The 18,415-nt window shown below is 42.6% G+C and overlaps 1 pseudogene; it reads right to left on the bottom strand.

Moving 5' to 3' along the window:
* Positions 1-4,257: 4,257 nt before the first annotated feature.
* LOC125410355 (keratin, type I cytoskeletal 18-like) overlaps positions 4,258-18,415 on the bottom strand; it is a 52,059-nt pseudogene continuing 37,901 nt past the window's right edge.

An 18,415-nucleotide genomic window follows, 5' to 3' on the forward strand; every position in this document is an offset into this window, starting at 1 on the left:
AGGGTTTAAAAACAATGCTTGCTTAATAAGGTATTAAAGCTGCACCTTCATGAATTTATATATAAGGATATACCTCATGCTGGCAGCCACACTTGGCAATGTAAGAGTCACCCAGGTAGTATTAGTTTTAGAGGCATGGGGGGGGGGTCACGGAGAACAGCTGAAACTTAGCATTGTGTGGCTGGACTGGAGTTCCTCGAGAAAGCTCAGGAGAGGGATCCCAGCAGTTTTTTAGATGCCAGTGCCATAAATAACCTCTAGAAACAACAGCCACAATGAAATGGAACTGGCTGGAGCCTAGAAGACAGACGCCAGGTGCTTTTGAGGGCTGAGTTGGAGAGGTGAGACAGGTCCTTTGGGGAGGCTGGAGAATATGATGCGTGAATTCTGATTATTGAACATCAGATTGTTTGCACTGTTGCCGTTGGTTTGGCCTTGTCTAGATTCTCTTTCCTTCTTGCTTCTTCCCTCTTAAAGTAAAAATATGGACTCAGTTTCTGTTGTGACGCTGCAGGAGCCCACAGCTGGGAGAGCTCAAAACTTCCTGAAGAGAAAATTTTGGAGCTTTTAAAAAATGTAATTTAAAAATGCAGCGTATTTTAAGAAACAACTTAAAATCTTTAAATTTATTAGGCTATGGAACATTTTAAGTTTATAAAATGCTTTATATTATGATGCCTTTATTAATATGTAATCATAGAAAATAGATAAAAGCCTAAAAAGTTAGGGCCACAGCTATGAGCACCAAACACTAAACACTAGAAGCTGAGATATTCCTAGCTTTTGTTTGTTTTTTTGGTTTTTTGTAGACAGGATTTCTCTATGTAGCTTTAGAGCTTGTCCTGGAACTCACTCTGTAGACCAGGATGGCCTCGAACTCACAGAGATCTGCCTGCCTCGGCCTCCTGAGTGCTGGGATTAAAGATGTGCGCCACCACTGTCTGGCTCAATATTCCTATTTTAGGAATATCTTATGCATCAAGACAATAACCTAAGCAGTCTGGCAAGGAGCCTAAGAATGTCTCTCCTTACCAAAGGTTTATTCAAACTAACAGGGGCTGACTTGAGAATAGTTGTCTAACTTTGTCTTTGCTAACTTCGTTAAGCTTTAGCTATTTTGATAAACTGAGTCATACAAGAAACTGTGGTATTCTGTAATGGCACATGATGTAAGGACCAGGAAAGTAAGGCTCCTAGTCTCTTTATGGATGGCATGGTTTAAAGTTTTATCTTGGTAATAAAAGAGCTTCAGTTCAAAATTGCTATTTTTTAAGGCTAAACTTAACAGGTATAAAAATGCCAATCTGAATCTTAAAAACCGATTGGCTTGTTATAAACTATTAACGTTGATTAAGACATGAAAGTTAGTAGTTACCGTCTACATGATCAAATTCTTTAATGTGTTCTCATACTCAGTACTAATGAAATTCATTTAAAGAAGTAAGCTTGCTTTAGCCTCTTGTGTATGTTTTCAAGGTTAAGCCTAAAGCAGATAACTAAAAACAAGTGAAGTTTATTTAAAATGTAGTCTACTTAATAGGCAGCCCTCAACACTTTTCAGAGATCTGAGGAATGTGGCATTTAAAATATTTGATGGAAGAAGCTTCCTGTGGTAGACAGACATGCCACCTCCTGGAGGTGACCCTAAGGTCTCCAAAGAAGATAAGTGGCTCACAGACTGAATGGTGGTGTTGGTAACCACTGGACAACACTGTCCCAAGCCTTACTTGCTGCTCGGGCCTGAACAAATTGTGGACACTGTTGGGTTGACTACCCTATTCTGCCTCCTCCAAGTGAGGTCAGTTTTCCCAGGTTCCCTCCCCATCCACAGGAAAATCTATCTCTTAGACCTTCAGGGTCTGGCAACCAAAGGCCTAAGTTGTTCTGCGCAGCACTTGAAGATACAATGTTGTCCTACATGATAGCCAAAAACCTACGACCTCTGCCCCTCAGAGAAGCCATCAAGACCACAGGAAGGCTGGAGAGATGGCTCAGAGGTTAAGAGCACTGACTGCTCTTCCAGAGGTCCTGAGTTCAATTCCCAGCAACCACGTGGTGGCTTACAGCCATCTGTAATGAGATCCGATGCCCTCTTCTGGTCTGCAAGCATACAGACAGACAGAACACCGTATACATAATAAATAAGTAAATAAATAAATCTTAAAAAAAGGCCACAGGAGTCTATAAAGTCATTGCCCAGGTGGTTGGTAAGCCTCTGTCATTTTAATCAATACAGAGGCCATTTGGGCTATACTTTCTGCTCTAATTTATCCTTCTCAGATCTCTGCTGGTGTTGATGGCTAACTGTAGCTTTGTCAGGTTGGCAGCAGCAGGCACCTAACTCCTTCCCCAAGGCTGCAGCTACCTTGTTATTTCATTTCATATGTAAAAATCAGGCCTCACTTTTTCTAGAGTTTCTAAGTTTGCTGTGGAGAAAGGCGGACAGGTTTGCCTGGCTACCAGGCTTCATATTAAAGGAGAATGGGTTTCAGATGGAACTTTTTGCTATTCCTTTCTTTGAAAGAACTTGCTTGGCAACGACTGCTCTCAGTAATCATCCACTTGTGTCTAGTGATAAATAATTGGATTTTAAACGTTTAGAGTTTATATAAATTGTAAAGGCCTAAAAAGGTTTAAGATATATAAATGCTAGTGGCAATGATCTGAGGATGTGAAAGCTTAGGAAAATGACTTCGGGTGTGTAAATACAAGTTATAGAGGTGTACGAAAATGATCGAGAGTGAAAAATGTTTCAGATGGCTTTCCCCCTAAGCTATTGTTGTACTAAGATTGCAAAAATTCAGAGTTTGAACATTGATCAATGAGTTCTGATAAGCTTGTAGAACATTGTTGCCAGCCACAAGCTCGCAGTTTTAAATTCCCTTTGGCTGTCATCTAAGTATATACTTAAAGGTGCTTTTTATTGTGCTAAAAACATTTTTGCCTAATCTATATATTCAGCCTTCTGGAGAGGGAAGAATGTTCATACTTTTAAACCCGAAGTCTTATCTTTTGCTATGACTCAAAGGTGTGGGTCTACTCCAGGCCTTTTCTACAATGTGGATTTCGGCGCAGATTACAGGGGTAATGTTAAATAGCTACAACTTTTATCTCTCTGGGTAAACTTAAAATTCATGTAAGCTTCAGGGAGTCAAGGGAGTTGTAAGACTTGAATCCACCTCTCACAGGTCAAAAGGACTCCAGATCAGGACTCTTGTCAATCAATAGTCTAAGTTTCCCCACCTGCCTATTCCTGAGGGCATAATCTCTCTCTCATCCTTGGTCTTGGGAATCCTCCCCTCTTCCAACTACCAGGACCATGGGACTGGAAGTTCTAAATGTAAGATTTTCCTTTCAATTCCTAAACTGTAACTTTTGTCCCTAGTCTATATCTGTCCTGGGAGCTTCCTTTCAGCTGGTAGGTGGCAGAAATCAGTAGCAGCCTACAAACTGCTCCAAAGGTGATCTAGGTCGTTCCAGTTCTGGGCAGTCTTATAAATCCAGAGAGCCCTAGTTTTGCTGAAAGTTGATTGGAACCAGATCTGTCAACAGGTAGATTCATTAGCTGAAATAGTTCTACCATATGACAGGGCACTCGACCTACTCCGTGTAAAACAAGGAGGTTATTGTATGGCTTTAAGAGAAAATTGTAATTAGAAATAATTCAGCCAAACTCATAGAAAGGCAGTGGGGGAGGGGTGGAGGTGGGGAACCGAGATGAAATAAATGACTGATTCGCAATCTCATTTTTGATCTCTTCCTAGACAGTAACTCTGATGCTAACTACTGTTGGCTCTTACAACATTAATACCTTAACTAAATATGTAAATTTCTATCTGTGTGCCATTCATTAGATTGATAGTCATTAGATCCCAGTATAAACAGGTACCCACCACAGAGTCAAGGATTTGACTTAGGATACAGATCAAAGGGGGAATGGCTAACATTATGTTTTAACTTTAAATTATCGTGCTTAAGAGATCTATAAAAGAAAAATACGAACCTGCTAAGTTCCACTTTCCCAAGCACAGATGACTTCCTGGAATGGTGGGGGCTGTTGTTCATGTAAGATAACAAGCTACGTGTTTTTGCCTCTGTAAACAAACTTGGTTGCCCCAGTGCCCCAGGATGGGTACTTGATCACATGTAGGTAGGAGGTATGAAGGCAGGAAGTACGTCAGGATGTATGCTTGCCTTTGATTGGACACTGGTGGGAAGTAAGTAGCCTTGTGGGTTTTGTCTTTATAAGCCTCTGACTTAGGGCTGTATTCTGAGCATGGGTCTTGGGTATGGACCTGGCCAGTATCCATGATCATGGCCAGTATTTAATAAAGCTTGTTTCAGATTTGGCTTAACAATTGTAGTAGCTGCAGTCATGGTCTTATTCTTTTTTTCCAGTGACCTCTCAACTTTTATTGATCCCTTAGTCCCCAGGGGTAGCCTCCTTCTCGGCCTCAGTGCCCCGGACACCACTTTGCCATCCACGACCTTGCAGTGGTTGTCCTCTGGACAGTTTGCACGGAGTTACTGGAGTCCGGGGCATCACTGAGACTGAAGTCTTCCCCATCTTTCAGCAAGTGGCCATAGGAGGCAATCTCAGACTCAAGCTTGATCTTGATGTTTAGCAGGGCTTCATATTCCTGGGTCTGGCGCTGCCCCTCTGCCCGGGTTTGTGCCAGCTCTGACTCCAGGTGCAGCAAGACTCCATTGAGCTGCTCCATCAGCGTGTCATATCAGGCCTCCATGTCCCTAAGGCTGTTCTCCAGGCTAATATTCTGATTTTTCATGGCATCTAGGTCAATCTCCAAGGCCTGGAGGGTGCGCCTCAGGTCCGTGAGTGTGGTCTCAGCATCTCTGACTTCCGCAGACTGGGTAGTGACTACCCGTGGTGCTCTCCTCAATCTGCTGGGACCAGTACTTGCCTAGTTCCTCACGGTTCTTCTGAGCCAGCTCCACATTCTGGGCCCGAATATCAGCCAGGAGACCCCATGGAGCCACCCCAGATGCTTGAGAAGCGGGACATGGAGATCTGGGAACCAGAGCCCCCAGCACCTGCATAGACGCTGGCCAAGCTGCTGGCAGGCTGGACCCGTTGGCTGGGCGTGGGCACAGATCCCAGGGACGGGTAGTTGGTGGAAAACGTGGTGGAGCTGGTGGTGAAGCTCATGTTATCTGGAGAGGAGAGCGAAGCCAGGGACCAGGAACTCCTGTCCCGGTTAGAGGGGTTAGAGGGAGGGTGGCAGCCCTCGACCTGTTATATCGCTGAGGAAAGCGTGGGATAAACAGTTGACTATTTATGAGACTTTAGTCTGCCTCCCAGGTCCCACCACCTAAGAGTGGTAAACAACCAATAAGACAAAAAAGAAAAAGCCCAAACAACACAAAATGAGACAAAAATCCCATTAAGGTCCTTTTGTGTTGGTCATCTGCGGCTGGGCATGGGGTCTGCCCTTAAGTGCAGCTAATATAGCCAATGAGACTCCATTTGACAAAACTATTTTTCTTTCTTTGCAAATGGGTGAAAATTGCAGGTAGTTTCTTGGTTAGGAGTGGTAAACCGTGTCCATCCCCCTCCCAGCACCGGGACCTCATCTGGCTTGAACCTGCACGGGCCTTGTGTGTACTGCCACATTTTCCATGGCGTCATCAGTCCCGTTGTGCCCGGAAGACACTGTTTCCTTGGTGTTTTAAAGGAGAGTATCATTGTGGGGGAAATAAAGGAGTTTTTTAGGTGGACTTTAAAGGGGAGATTTTTTTTATTTTTCCTTAAGGGTGGAATATTCAGGCAGGAGAAGTCACCCAGGTAGATCTGAAAATTAACATCTCTACCAAGTCTCAGGTGTTGATTTTGCTCTGATGTCGTTGCTGGATGAGAGATCACCAATCTCCATGCTGGGTGCCAGTCACAGGGGAGCCCCTCCAGGGCAAGTGGTCTGTTCCTGAGCGAACCCTGAGTTATTCTAGGAGTCTGTTCACATGCTTGCTTTTTGTGTGTGTGTGTGCGGCATTATCAGTTGTCTTCCAGATCCAATTTTTCTTCTCGTTAGCACAGTGGTAGAAAAGGGGAAGGGGGGAGGAGGGCTAATAATCGCTTGCTGGAGACCCATTGCTTGCTAAGTCAGCAGCTTTCTGAAGCTAAATATATATCTGTGAGTATTTTAGGAAATTGAGAAAATGGGAAATTTTCAAAGGTGATGGTCTAGACACAATGTTATTAAGATTTATTTTAAAAATATACTGGCTGTTTGTTATACTGCAACTTTTCTTTGGAAAAAAAGAACCACAAACTATTATTCCAAAATCTAACAGTTCTCAGAAACAAGAGGGTCTAGAACCATTCTGCCTCTTAGAACATTGTTTTTTTAAAAAATACCATGTTTGTTTTTCTTTGCTATTCCTGGGAAGGAAGGGCCAATTTCAAAATACCTTCCTCTAGTCAAAAGTGGTGTTGTTAGGTCTGAAGAAATGGCTCATCAGTTAAGAGCACTGTTTGCTCTTCCAGAGGACCCAGGTTCAATTTCCAGCACCCATGTGCAACTCTGGCATCTACAGGTACTATGCATGCACGTGGATACAGCCATCCACGCAGGCAAAACACTCACACACTTCAAATAAAAACAAATGATGCTTTCAAAGGTGAATGTGGTCATGGCACACACTTGTAAACCCAGCACTGAGAAGGCTGAGGCAGGAGAAACTTGGATCTGAGCAACATACCGAGTTCCAGGCCAGCCTAGAATATATAATGAGCCATTGTCTAAAAATAAAATAAAAAGAAAGAAAAATCTCACATGATCACAAAACGATGCTATTAAATATTCACTTAATATGCAGTTGTAAAATAATACCTTCTTTATTACATCAACGACGAGCCCAGAGGCAACCAAGAACAAGTTTCTTTTCTGTCCTCAAAGAAGAGGGAACTATGGCACCTCTATCTGCGCACAGCTGAAAATTATAGGTTGTCAAAACCGTTATTAAGTCTTCTAGAGAACTAGCAATATTCTTCTAGTTGCCATATGTTTTTTTGTTTTGTTTTTGAAGCAAAGCAAAGCCATAAATATAGTCATAAGAAATGAATCTTGGCCTTCTGTTTAAATTCTCACAATGATTTTAATATGTAACTAGCCATCGAGGTGACGAGGGCACTGAGTATGGAAGGAGGGAAGGTCTGCATGGCAATCGATAGCACGCATGGCCCCCAGATACCAGGCCCAGTACCTAGTACCACACTCCAAGCTCAGCATCATCTCGGATGAAGTTAGCTTCTTGGGCACTGCCTCCCATTTTCTGCTACAACTTGTCTGTGGAGGATGGAGTCAGAGGGTGAGAAGTAAGTATAACCACGTGAATGCTACATGAGTGTCTTTTTAGATAAGTCCTCTATTCTCGGACTACATCTCCAATCAAATTTGTCTTTTTACTCATTATTTATATTGTTTCTCTCAGCTATTATTCCTCTTAAAACTGTCTTCAAAAGAGACCAATCAGTCTTGTACCTTTATCTGGCCAAAATGAGCTCAGATCTGTTTCCTTTGGTTATGTGCCTCCTTTCTCCTGAGATAGGGATGAAAGGGGAAAGTGTGGGAACACGGGGAAGGAAGCTGTCATCCAGGAGTCTGGCTGAAGCCTCTCATTACCTAAGATCAAGAATTTTAATACAATTAACATTTCCTTAAGGTCTCTCTCCCTTCCCAGATATAAACCTACAATATTCTAGTCATCTCTCTGGAAATCCCACATACAGTAAGAGACATGCCCTAAACCCCTTGTGCAATCACAATGGTTCCTGGTTTCCCCTTACTAGATTATAGTCACATTCAAAGCAACTCTTGGAATGTCCTGTATGTATAATCACACGTACCCAAAGCAGAGAGAAAAGGCAGAAAGTTCTTTAACAACACTGAGACATAACTTGAGAACTACCAAAATGGTACATAGAGCTCGTGCTAAGATGCTTAATTGCACTCTCCATTGAGAAGTGCACACTCATATTTAGGTATGTTGCAATCCTTCTCTAAGCGTCTTAACTGCTATGCCGAAGCCCTAATTTTGAAATGGGTTGGGAATATGGTTCAGTCAGTAAAATGCTTCCCATGAATGCATGAAGAGCTGAGTTCAGTCCCTCAGAACTCACATGGAAAAAAAAAAAAACAAACAACAAAGCCCAGGCATGAAGCTAGCCCAATCAGCAAGCTCCAGGCTCAACGAGAGACCCTATCTCAAATATTAAAGCAGGAAGCAACTAAAGAAGACACCTAACATCAGTTTCTGGCCTCTATGTGCGAGCGTGTGTGCGCGCGCGCACACGCACGTACACACACACACACACACACACACACCTCTATCGAGGTGTTTGTTTTTACTTTTTGTTTTTTTTCAAGATAGGGTTTCTCTGTGGCTTTGGAGCCTGTCCTGGAACTAGCTCTTGTAGACCAGGCTGGCTTCGAACTCACAGAGATCCACCTGCCTCTGCCTCCCGAGTGCTGAGATTAAAGGCGGGCGCCACCACCACCTGGCACCACACAAATATCTTTAAATACAGCAAACACTTCTTTGAGAAACCCACACCCACGCACTCAGATGTGCTCTAGTCTTTCTCCCAAATCATGTCTATTTTAACAAACTCTAGATCCGTTTTACACTTACTTGTCAAAAAAAATTTTTTTTGTCCCAAAGCCAAGGATCCAGTCTCACCTCAGCAGAAGTCCCTAGAAAATTAAGGGGACTCCTTGGGCTGTTGAGAGTAACAGTATGGAGCTGTGCCTCTGTCCTTGTAGCTGATGACAAACCCTCCTTTCTCCCTTTCTCCTCCTCTTCCTCCTTTTCCTCCTTGTATGACTTCTCATCTCACTGTATAGATTATATTTGCCTCAGACTCCCAGTGATACTTGTTCTTCTGCTTCCTTGGCGCTGTGATTACAGGTGGGCACCACCATGCTAACCAGAGAACCTTTCAATCGACCCTCCCTAGAGACAGGTCAGTGTTACTCATTCTCTCTAACTGTGGTAGCCAGATTTAACAAATAACAATATAAGTTGCTCACGTCATGTGAATTTCAGGCACTTTCTCTCAGCCTATATTAAGTCTATAAATAACGGTGTTCATTATGACATTGTCATACATGTATGCAGCGTTCTTTGACACAAACAGTAACCTTTCAGTATAACTCTGACCTTCATGTGGCTCTCAAATTTAAATTACTTAAGATTATGTGAGATTTTAAACTCATCTCTTCAGTTTTGATATACACACTATTACGTGCTTCTTGTGGCTAGGGGTTCACATATCGAGTGGCGCGGGTTGATGATGCTGCTTATAAAATATTTTCATCATTACAGAATGTTCCATTGGGCAGTGCTGCTTAGATCATACTAGGAAGGTGTTCCTGGAGCCAGAGACCCTGGCACACAGTCAAAGCTATCAGGCTTTTAAGAAGCCATCCCTTCACCCTTCACAAAAAAATATGAGACCCCAAAAGCCTACAAGTGTGGTGGTGCCCATGTAATCGTGGTATTTAAGTGGTGGAGATGGGAGGACTAAAGTTTAATACCACCCTGTGCTACATAGCAAGACACTGGACATGTAACTCAGTAGTATAGCACTTGCTTAATGAATCCCCAGTGCTCAACTAGTACCCAAGATAGATAGATAGATAGATAGATAGATAGATAGATAGATAGATGGAGGCATAGCTGGATGGATGGATAGATAAAATGAATGATTCATGGGATCCCTAAAGTCCACAAGAAAAATCCAGTGCTGTACCAACTCATAAGGCAAATTGATCAGTATCATGCAGAACTATCTGTTAAATTCCTCAGTGTTTCTCTTGAGATACATCGTCATCGTTCTGGTTTACATGTAGCTTTGTCCATAATGGACCATTTCTGAGGGAACACAGGATTTTACCCTCACAATAACCCTGGGTCTTAGCAAGTCCATGAAAAAGGAGAAGAAGAATGTGAGATCTATTTCACAAAGGACACTCCATGCTATGGTGCAGGTTCTGGCGCTCAAGTGTGATCAGAATTCACTGAGAGTCTGTGGGTTCTTCAGTTAAGATCGCTATGTCTGAAAAGATCTTTCTTTTGCTTTCATATTTAATGAATGTCTTAAGTTCTAACTGGATGTGGTAGGGTGTGTCCATGATTCCAATACTCAGTAGACAGAGAAAGTAGGATTAGGAGTTTCAGCTTGAGCTACATAACAAAACCCAGAGAGTGGGGGGGGGGAGAGAATTTTAAGTTCAAACATTTTTTCCCCATCTTTGAAGACATTGCTTCAAAAGTTTAACTCTTGGTGCTAGAAAAAAAAAATCAGAATCCGTTAGATTCTCGGTAGTCTGGGAATGCCACAGATTGTCATGAGCCTCGTCAGGGTTTCTTAAAATGCAAATTGCTGCGCCACAGTTCCAAAGTTTCTGATTCCTCAGACCTGAGCTGAGTTTCATCCTATTTCTAGAATACTGAAGTCAATAATGCGGGTCTGGGGAAACACACTGGGAAATCTCTGCCATACCTGCCTCAGCCTAATGATGTTATGAAAATAAAGCTTTTGTTTCTGACAGGTGAACCCCTCCTTCTGTTAGGGCCACTTTGATGAGCAGCATCTGTTCCCCGTTTGGATCATTATCACGTTTTCTCCTGTGCACAGCTTTTGCCCATCTGCTGGCTTGCTAATACACTGAAGTGAAAATAACCAAAGCCAAGTCCAAGGTGACATTCCCCCTGCTCTGCATCTGATGGTGATGTGCCCACACTGTGACCTGGCCAAGCTTGCCGGTAAATCATTTTAGTTCCTTGTTCATATAAAAACAAACAGCGTTAGCAAAAGAGAAGGAAAATAAGAAGTTGCTGAAGGTCACTGAGCTAGGAACAAGTCTGTGAGTTCAGAATGTGCAACTCCAGTTTGGGTATGAAGAGTATTCAGGAATTCATTAAGGTGTGAAAGTCATGATTTTGATAAAATAATCGCAGAACGTCATTTGATTCCAACTGTTGTGATGGTTAAAATGAACTGTCAATTTGACAGACTCTCCTCGAAGCTAAACCTCTGGCCATGTCCTTGAGGAAGTTCCTAGATTGGGTTGCTTGACGTGGGAAGATGCACCCTAGATGTGGGCAACACCACTCCCTGGGCTGCCGTCCTGGTCGGTTGGGAGAAGAAACTTTTATGTCTTTCCATTTGCTGACTGTGGATGGACTGCGGCCTGCTGCCTGACACTCCTGCAGCCGTGGCTTCCCCACCATCATGATGACAGTTCCCTCAAAGTGAGCCCAGATCAATTGTCCCTTAAGTCACTTTTGTCAAATGTTTTGTCACAGCAATGAGAAAAGTAATCACTACAACCATAAATGCCTCCAGATGTTGATGAGGTCTTTGGGGGCCATTCCCTCTGCCACTTGCTTGCTAGTTCACTGGGCCCTTGTGCCTGTGGTTGTGGTCTTGACCCCCTTATAGCTTTCAATTATTTTTATTCAGTTGTTAGATTTATTCTCAAATGGAAAACTTGGGAAAGAGAGATGGCATCAATGAGACTGACTTAAAAATAGAATGAGTTACTGAATTGTTCCCCCAAAATGGTTCAGATGGCTACAAACCTAGAGTTTTGGATTTTGACCTCAGACTTATAAGCACCTCTTAGTACATCACGAGAGCTCTGACTCTTCAAAACACATGTTAAAAGGGGAAATTTTTTATTCAATTTGGCTTTTCCTTTATTGGAAATAAAATCATCCAAGCCCACAGCGTGTTATTTCTGGAGAGCATTTGCAAATAGCAGCCAGAAAGTGCTCGTGTCTCCTTTTTTAGAAACAAAACATGAAAATTATAATAATAAAGTAATTGATTTTTTTTAAAGAGAGAAATTCAAGGATTCCAAATATCAGGTCATGGAAGCAGTTTGGAGGGCTCCAACACATAGTTAAATTTCAATCTACATATTAATATGCATTTGGTCCCCAAACACAAAATTAAAATGTCATTTTGAATTTGTAGATAAGCCATACTCTTTCGTGCATACTTAATTTGAAACAAATTAAGCAGCATGCATCACTTGTTAAATGGAAGAAAGTCAAACCTTGTCCTTATATATTATGAATATTATTAAAGAATAGATTAAAATGAAAATTATAACATGATCTTTAATAACATACTTATCTAAATTCATTTTTTAAAACAAAGTTTCTTGATGTCATATACCATACTAAAATAGTACACTGACTTATTTCTATGGGAGTTGGTGAGATGACAGATTTCCATAAATGACCTTCATAAGAGTGGAGACCAGAAAAGAGTGGGGGAGGAAGGAAGGGGCGTGATTGCAGTAGAGAGGGAGGGTAGGTTGTGTAAGTCAAGGTTTTGTGCTGTACCATTTCTGCTATGGGTAACAGAAATCCCCATCAATGGAGTTTAAGGAAAGGGGGATTTATTGACTCAGGAAATTGGCAAGACCAGAGACAGAACTTATTCTGGGGACATTATCAAATGACACCATAAAGCCTCTCTGTCACAGATCTGTCTTCTTGGCACTGTTTCTTTTAACATATTGGCCTTTTTCTCACCTGGATATTCTTCCACATGGTGAGGAGAGGGCAACGTTTACGTCATTCCAGCTTAGTTGATCTTGGAGAAAAAAATAAAAGATAATGAAACAAAACAAGCAAGGACAGAATAAAAGACAATTCCAGGGACCGATCCTACTTGTCTCTATTTTGCTCTAGAACCCCAGTGTCTCTATTTCTCAGGGATTTCCATGAGTTCTGTTATCGTTTGTGTATGGTTTCTTTTTTGTTCATTTGGTTTTTGGTGGTAGTAGTGGTGGTAGTATATGGAGAGAGAGAGAAGTTCAAGGTCATGCTCAATTACAGTGAATTTGAGGTAAGTATGGTCTCTCTCTCTCTCTCTCTCTCTCTCTCTGTGTGTGTGTGTGTGTGTGTGTGTGTATGTATGTATGTATGTGGTACAGGCATGTATATATGTATGTATGGAGAAGTTCATTCTGCGTATCTTCCTCTAATGTCATTCACCTTATTTTTTGAGACAGGGTCTCATTAAACCTGAAACACCGATCAGCTAGACTGGCTCAGCAGCAAAAGCCCCGAGGATCAATTCCTGCAACGTCTCCAGTGCTGAGGCTACAGACATGCGCTATTGCACCTGGCTTTTACAAGACTACTGGGCATCTACGACCATATCCTCATGCTTGCACAGCAAGCTCTTCCCCTCTGAGCCATCTCTCCAGCACCAACCTCAAACCCCTCATCCTCCTGCCTCCACCTCCAAGTGCTAGGATTACAGGCATTCACGTTCATGCTTATATTTGTGTATGGTTTCTTTACTGACTTCTCCCAAGTTCCTCTTTTAGTCTGCCATCTGTTTCCGACAGAGCCCTCCCCGGTACACTTCTCCATTCTATTCCCCACTGCCATTATGGTCCTCTTGGATTCCTGCTCTCATAGCCTACTACCTTAACTGTTTTTAAGTGTACAGTCTATACTATAGAGTATAGTCTATGGTTATGAGACACCTTCAGGACTTATTGCCAGGGTTCTTCAGAACGTTTTCATTGTACAAAACTGAAGCTTTTAAACCAACTTAGAACTTCCCATTTCTTTCTTTCTCACTTCTGGCAGCCACGGTTCTACTTTCGTCTCTATGAACCTGAGCACCCAATGTTGCAACAGGGCCCCAGATCTTAGTAGGCCCCGAGACAACCGACTCCATGATGGAGGTGCCATTCAGGCTGTGAAACTCAGCACACAGGCAGCACCACCTGCCAAAAGACCTAATCCACCAAAGCCGCTGGGAAAGTCTGTAAATGTACTTAACCTTGCGTTTGGCTTCTGTAGTTTCTCTTCTGGTTGACTGTTCTTGTCAACTGAAGAATGTCAACCCAGGACATGGATTTTGTGCTTAAAAGCTCACCCTGAGAAAGGTCCAGGGCTACACTGAGATCCTGAGCTCCCAATGTAATTGCCAGCTGGCTAATAGAGACTTCCTATTGGCTTAAACCCATGTCCGAGAGCAGTCTTCTCTGGTGGATTCCTTATGACAATGGAAGTGGAATCGTGTGGTGTTTGTCTTTTTGAAGCTGGGTTATTTCACTTAGCATAGTTCATCAACACTGCAGCACATGCCAGCCAGGCTTTTTAGGATTCCTTTGCATACATACACTTTCAAGACCCGGCTATGCCCTACTCCAAGTTACTCCCTGTCTCACGAAACAGTGGGTTTCCAGGCTGTGAACGGCCCTATTCTACAAGCAGCTTTTGATTTCATTTTGAGGGAGAGAAGAATGAATGACTGTGACCCTTAAATGGACCCATAAGCAGTACCATCTGTCACATTGTCCCTATCCAGTACAGCCTGACAAACGACTTATTCCTGGGACTAGAAAGACAGCCACCCTATACCTTTATTAGGGACAAATGAAACTCTGGGAGCATGTGGGCATATTAAGATCATAGCACAAAAGCTAGGCCTAAGAACTTATCTGACACATCAGGAAGGAAAAGGGGTATGACTGATTCTCTTGCCTGGACCCTGAAGTGATGGACACAAAGCACTGCTGTGTTGTGACCCCAAACCAACCTATTATCTGACAGATGTTGCGTGTGTCAAGGAGGAGGACTCCCCGGCTTGTCTCCATCCACACACCTACTTTGATGGAGCCTACTGGGCTGCCTGCCTGTCAGTCTGTTTTCCAGTCTGGACCTGGACCTGACCTATTGATTCTTGCTTCTGACATAGTTTGTTTGTTTTTTTCCCCCTTGGAGCTGAATTCTGTAACTTTATGTTCAAACCTGACTAGAGCAGCTCCCTTTCAGCACTGATTAGATTTGTTATCTATACAGACTCTTTCTCAGCAGGCTGCTGAGGCCTTTTCAACTCTGTTGCAACCTCTTTACCTTGTATTCATTCTGTAACACACACACACACACACACATGCGCGCGCACACATGCATGCATGCACTCAAATACACACACAGATTTACTATGTGTGGTGTGCTGTGTGATATAAGAAATAACATTAGTGCTGGGTGGTGGTGGTACACACGTTTAAACCCAGCACTTGGGAGGTAGAGGCAGGCAGATCTCCATGAGTTTGGGGCCAGCCTGGTCTACAGAGTGAGTTCCAGGACAGCTAGAGCCACACAAAAGAAACTCTGTCTCAAAAAACAAAACAACAAAAGAGGAAAGAAGGAACATTTGTAATTAAGGTCAGAATAAAAAACTTACATTCACCTAGGTTAAACTACCAAAGTAGGCAGCTTTGTGACAAGTTGATGTCATTAAAGCCACTAAACCATGTGACTTTATTCTCATTCAGTAAATTTTGACATGGTGGAAAGACATAGCATGCTTGTGTGTGTTTCAGGAATAGTGTGCTCATGGTACATACTGTGTGCTGTTTGTTCTCAGTCGTGTATTGGAGGATGCCTGTGCTGATCTTGGCTATGTGAACAATGCTGTAGAGAAACAAGATCTGCTTCCGGCTCCTTATGATATGATAATCCTCTCTCTTTCTCTCCCTCTCTCTTCCTCCCTCCCCCTCCCTTTCTCCCTCCCTCCTTTTCCCCAGAGCGAGATTGCTGATAACTTCATTTTAATTTCCAAAGAAAACCCCATACTATCTTTTATAATGGAGTTTTTTTTTGTTTTTGTTTTGTTTTTTCAAGACAGGGTTTCTATGTAGCTTTGGAGCCTGTCCTGGAACTCTCTCTGTAGACCAGGCTGGCCTCAAACTCACAGAGATCCACCTGCCTCTGCCTCCCGAGTGCTGGGATTAAAGGTGTAGACCACCACTGCTCGGGCTTTAAAATGGAGTTCTATTTTGCATTTCTTTTTTTCTTTATTTTTTGAGACAGGGTCAGCCTAGGCTGACCTCTGACTTCTGAATGAATGATTATAGGTGTGTGTCACCATATCTGGCCCCATTCTCATTTCAACCAGCAATATATAAGGGTTTCAATTTCTTCACATTTTTGCCCATATGGTTGTTTCTATTTTGTTCTTTCTTTTGGATTGGCTACCTTATGAGATGTGAGGGTGTGTGTGTGTTGGAAAGTTGTATGTCAACTTGGCATAACCTTAAGACATCTGAGAGGAGAGAACCTCAATTCAGAAAATGTCTCCATAATACTGGGCTAAGGCAAGTCATTAGGACATCTCCTTAATTAGTGATTGATGGAGGAGGTTTCAGCCCATTCTGGGTGATGACATCTCTGAGTTTGGTGGTCCTGGGTCCTGTAAGTAATCAGGCTGAGCAAGCCATAGTGAGCAAGTCAGAGAGCAGCATCCCTCCTTGGCTTTTGTATCAGCTCCTGCCTCCAGGTTCCTGCCCTGTTTGACTTCCTTAGATGATGAACAGTGATGTGGAAATGTGAACCTAATAAACCCTTTTCTCCACAACTTGCTTTTTTTGTCATGGTGTTTCATCACAACAATGAGAACCATAAGACAGTATGTATGTATGTATGTATGTATGTATGCATGTATGCATGTATTATAGTCTCACTATGTAGCCCAGCTAAGAACTGAGAAATCTGCCTGCTTCTGCCTCCCAAGTACTGGGACTAAAGGTAAGTGCCATCATGTTTAACCTTGTTATGATTTTGGTTTTCATTTTTTGATAATCTATGATTTGTCTATATAAGTCCTTCGGCTATTGTTTTTATTAGCTTGCTTGAATTTTTTAATGGTTGAACTGCTCTATTTTGATTTTAACTAGTAAGAGCAGCACCAAGAGAGAAAACCTGCATCATTTACTTTTGTGGCAAAATCTAGCATAATTCCCATGTCCTTTAAGGACTGGGGATTCCAGGAGAGCATGTGCTAGCAAATGAGGGAGTGTCCTTAATGGTCTAGAACAGTGATCCTTAACCTCTGGGTCACAACCCCTTTGAGGCCCACCTAAGACAATCAGAAAACACAGATATTTGCATTATGATTCTTAACAGTAGCAAAATTACAGTTATGAAGTAGCAATGAAAATAATTTTGTGGTTGGGGGGTCACCACAACATGAGGAGCTTTATTAAAGTGTCAAAGCATTAGGAAGGTTGAGAACCAATGGTCTAGAAATTTTCCAAAAATAAAGAAGCTGGGTAACCGGCAGAACTCCAACACCCTCTGGGACTACTGGGGTGGGGAAAGGGATTGCCTTCAAGATCATCTTCCATCTGTATCCCAAGTCACATATTAGCATCCTTATATAGGAAGGAGGACAAGAATGAGACCCATGTGTAGGAGAGAGAACATGGATGTGATGTTAGTGGCAACTGGTAGAAGTCCATGGGAACTGGAAAGTGATAATCTCATTTAATCTTTCAGAGAAAAATAGGATGTGACTGGTCTCTGAGATATCACTAAGAGGCCCGTGCATGATGGAAATCTTCTGTTTTCTCTACTATTAGCCATGTGCAGCTACTGTGTATGTAAATATGGTCACTGTGGCTGAAGGACTGCATTTTAGGTTAACTTAAATATGAAATAGACACATGTTGTTGGTAGCTAGCAGACTGGAAAACACAGTTAAGTAGGCAAAGCATGTATTGATTTGGGTCTGAAGACTAAAGATTTATATAGGTTTAAGTTTCACTACTATTCATGAATTTTGCTACCCATGTGTCTTAGTCTGGGTTTTATTGCTGTGAAGAGACACCATAACCATGGCAACCCTTATAAAGGCAAAAGTTTAATTGGGGCTTGCTTACAGTCCAGAGGTTTAGTCCATTATCATGGGGGGGGGGCATGGTGGAATGCAGGAAGACAAGGTGCTGGAGAAGGACCTGAGAATTCTACATCCAGATTGACAGGCAGCAGGAGAGAATACCACACTGGGCCTGGCTTGAACATCTGAGACATCAAGGTCCACTCCCTCAGGGACACACCTCCTCCAACAAAGCCACACCAACTCCAACAATGCCACATCTCCTAATCTAATAGTGCCACTCCCTATGGGCCCATGGAGACCCATACTGACTATATAATAGCTAAAGATTTACAAATCTATGGCCATGGCACGAGATGGTGATAAACAAGAAGGAATAGGAGGACGTCAGGACCTGTACCTAGAGGAGGTGACTGAAGACAGAACAAAAAAGGCTGGCGGGGAAAACTGATAAATTGGCATCTAAGTATGTAAAGGACACATCTTGTCCCCGGAAAAGCTGTAAATAGTGTAGAGTTGGGTCTGCTGTCAAAGGCCTTGCTGTCTTTGGGGTGAGACACAATAACCATCTAAAATGCATGGTACACAAGACAGGCCACAATGTCAAAATTATGCCAGGTAAGTAAATGCCCTGTGACTCCCGGAAGGGAGTGATCCATGTCAGCCTCAACTATAAAAACCAAATCACCTGTCTTAATGGCCAATTCTGCCATACACTAGTTATGTGAGCTTGAACAA

This window comes from Myodes glareolus, chromosome X (genome assembly GCF_982192425.1).
Source record: "Myodes glareolus chromosome X, mMyoGla1.1, whole genome shotgun sequence".
NCBI lineage: Eukaryota > Metazoa > Chordata > Mammalia > Rodentia > Cricetidae > Myodes > Myodes glareolus.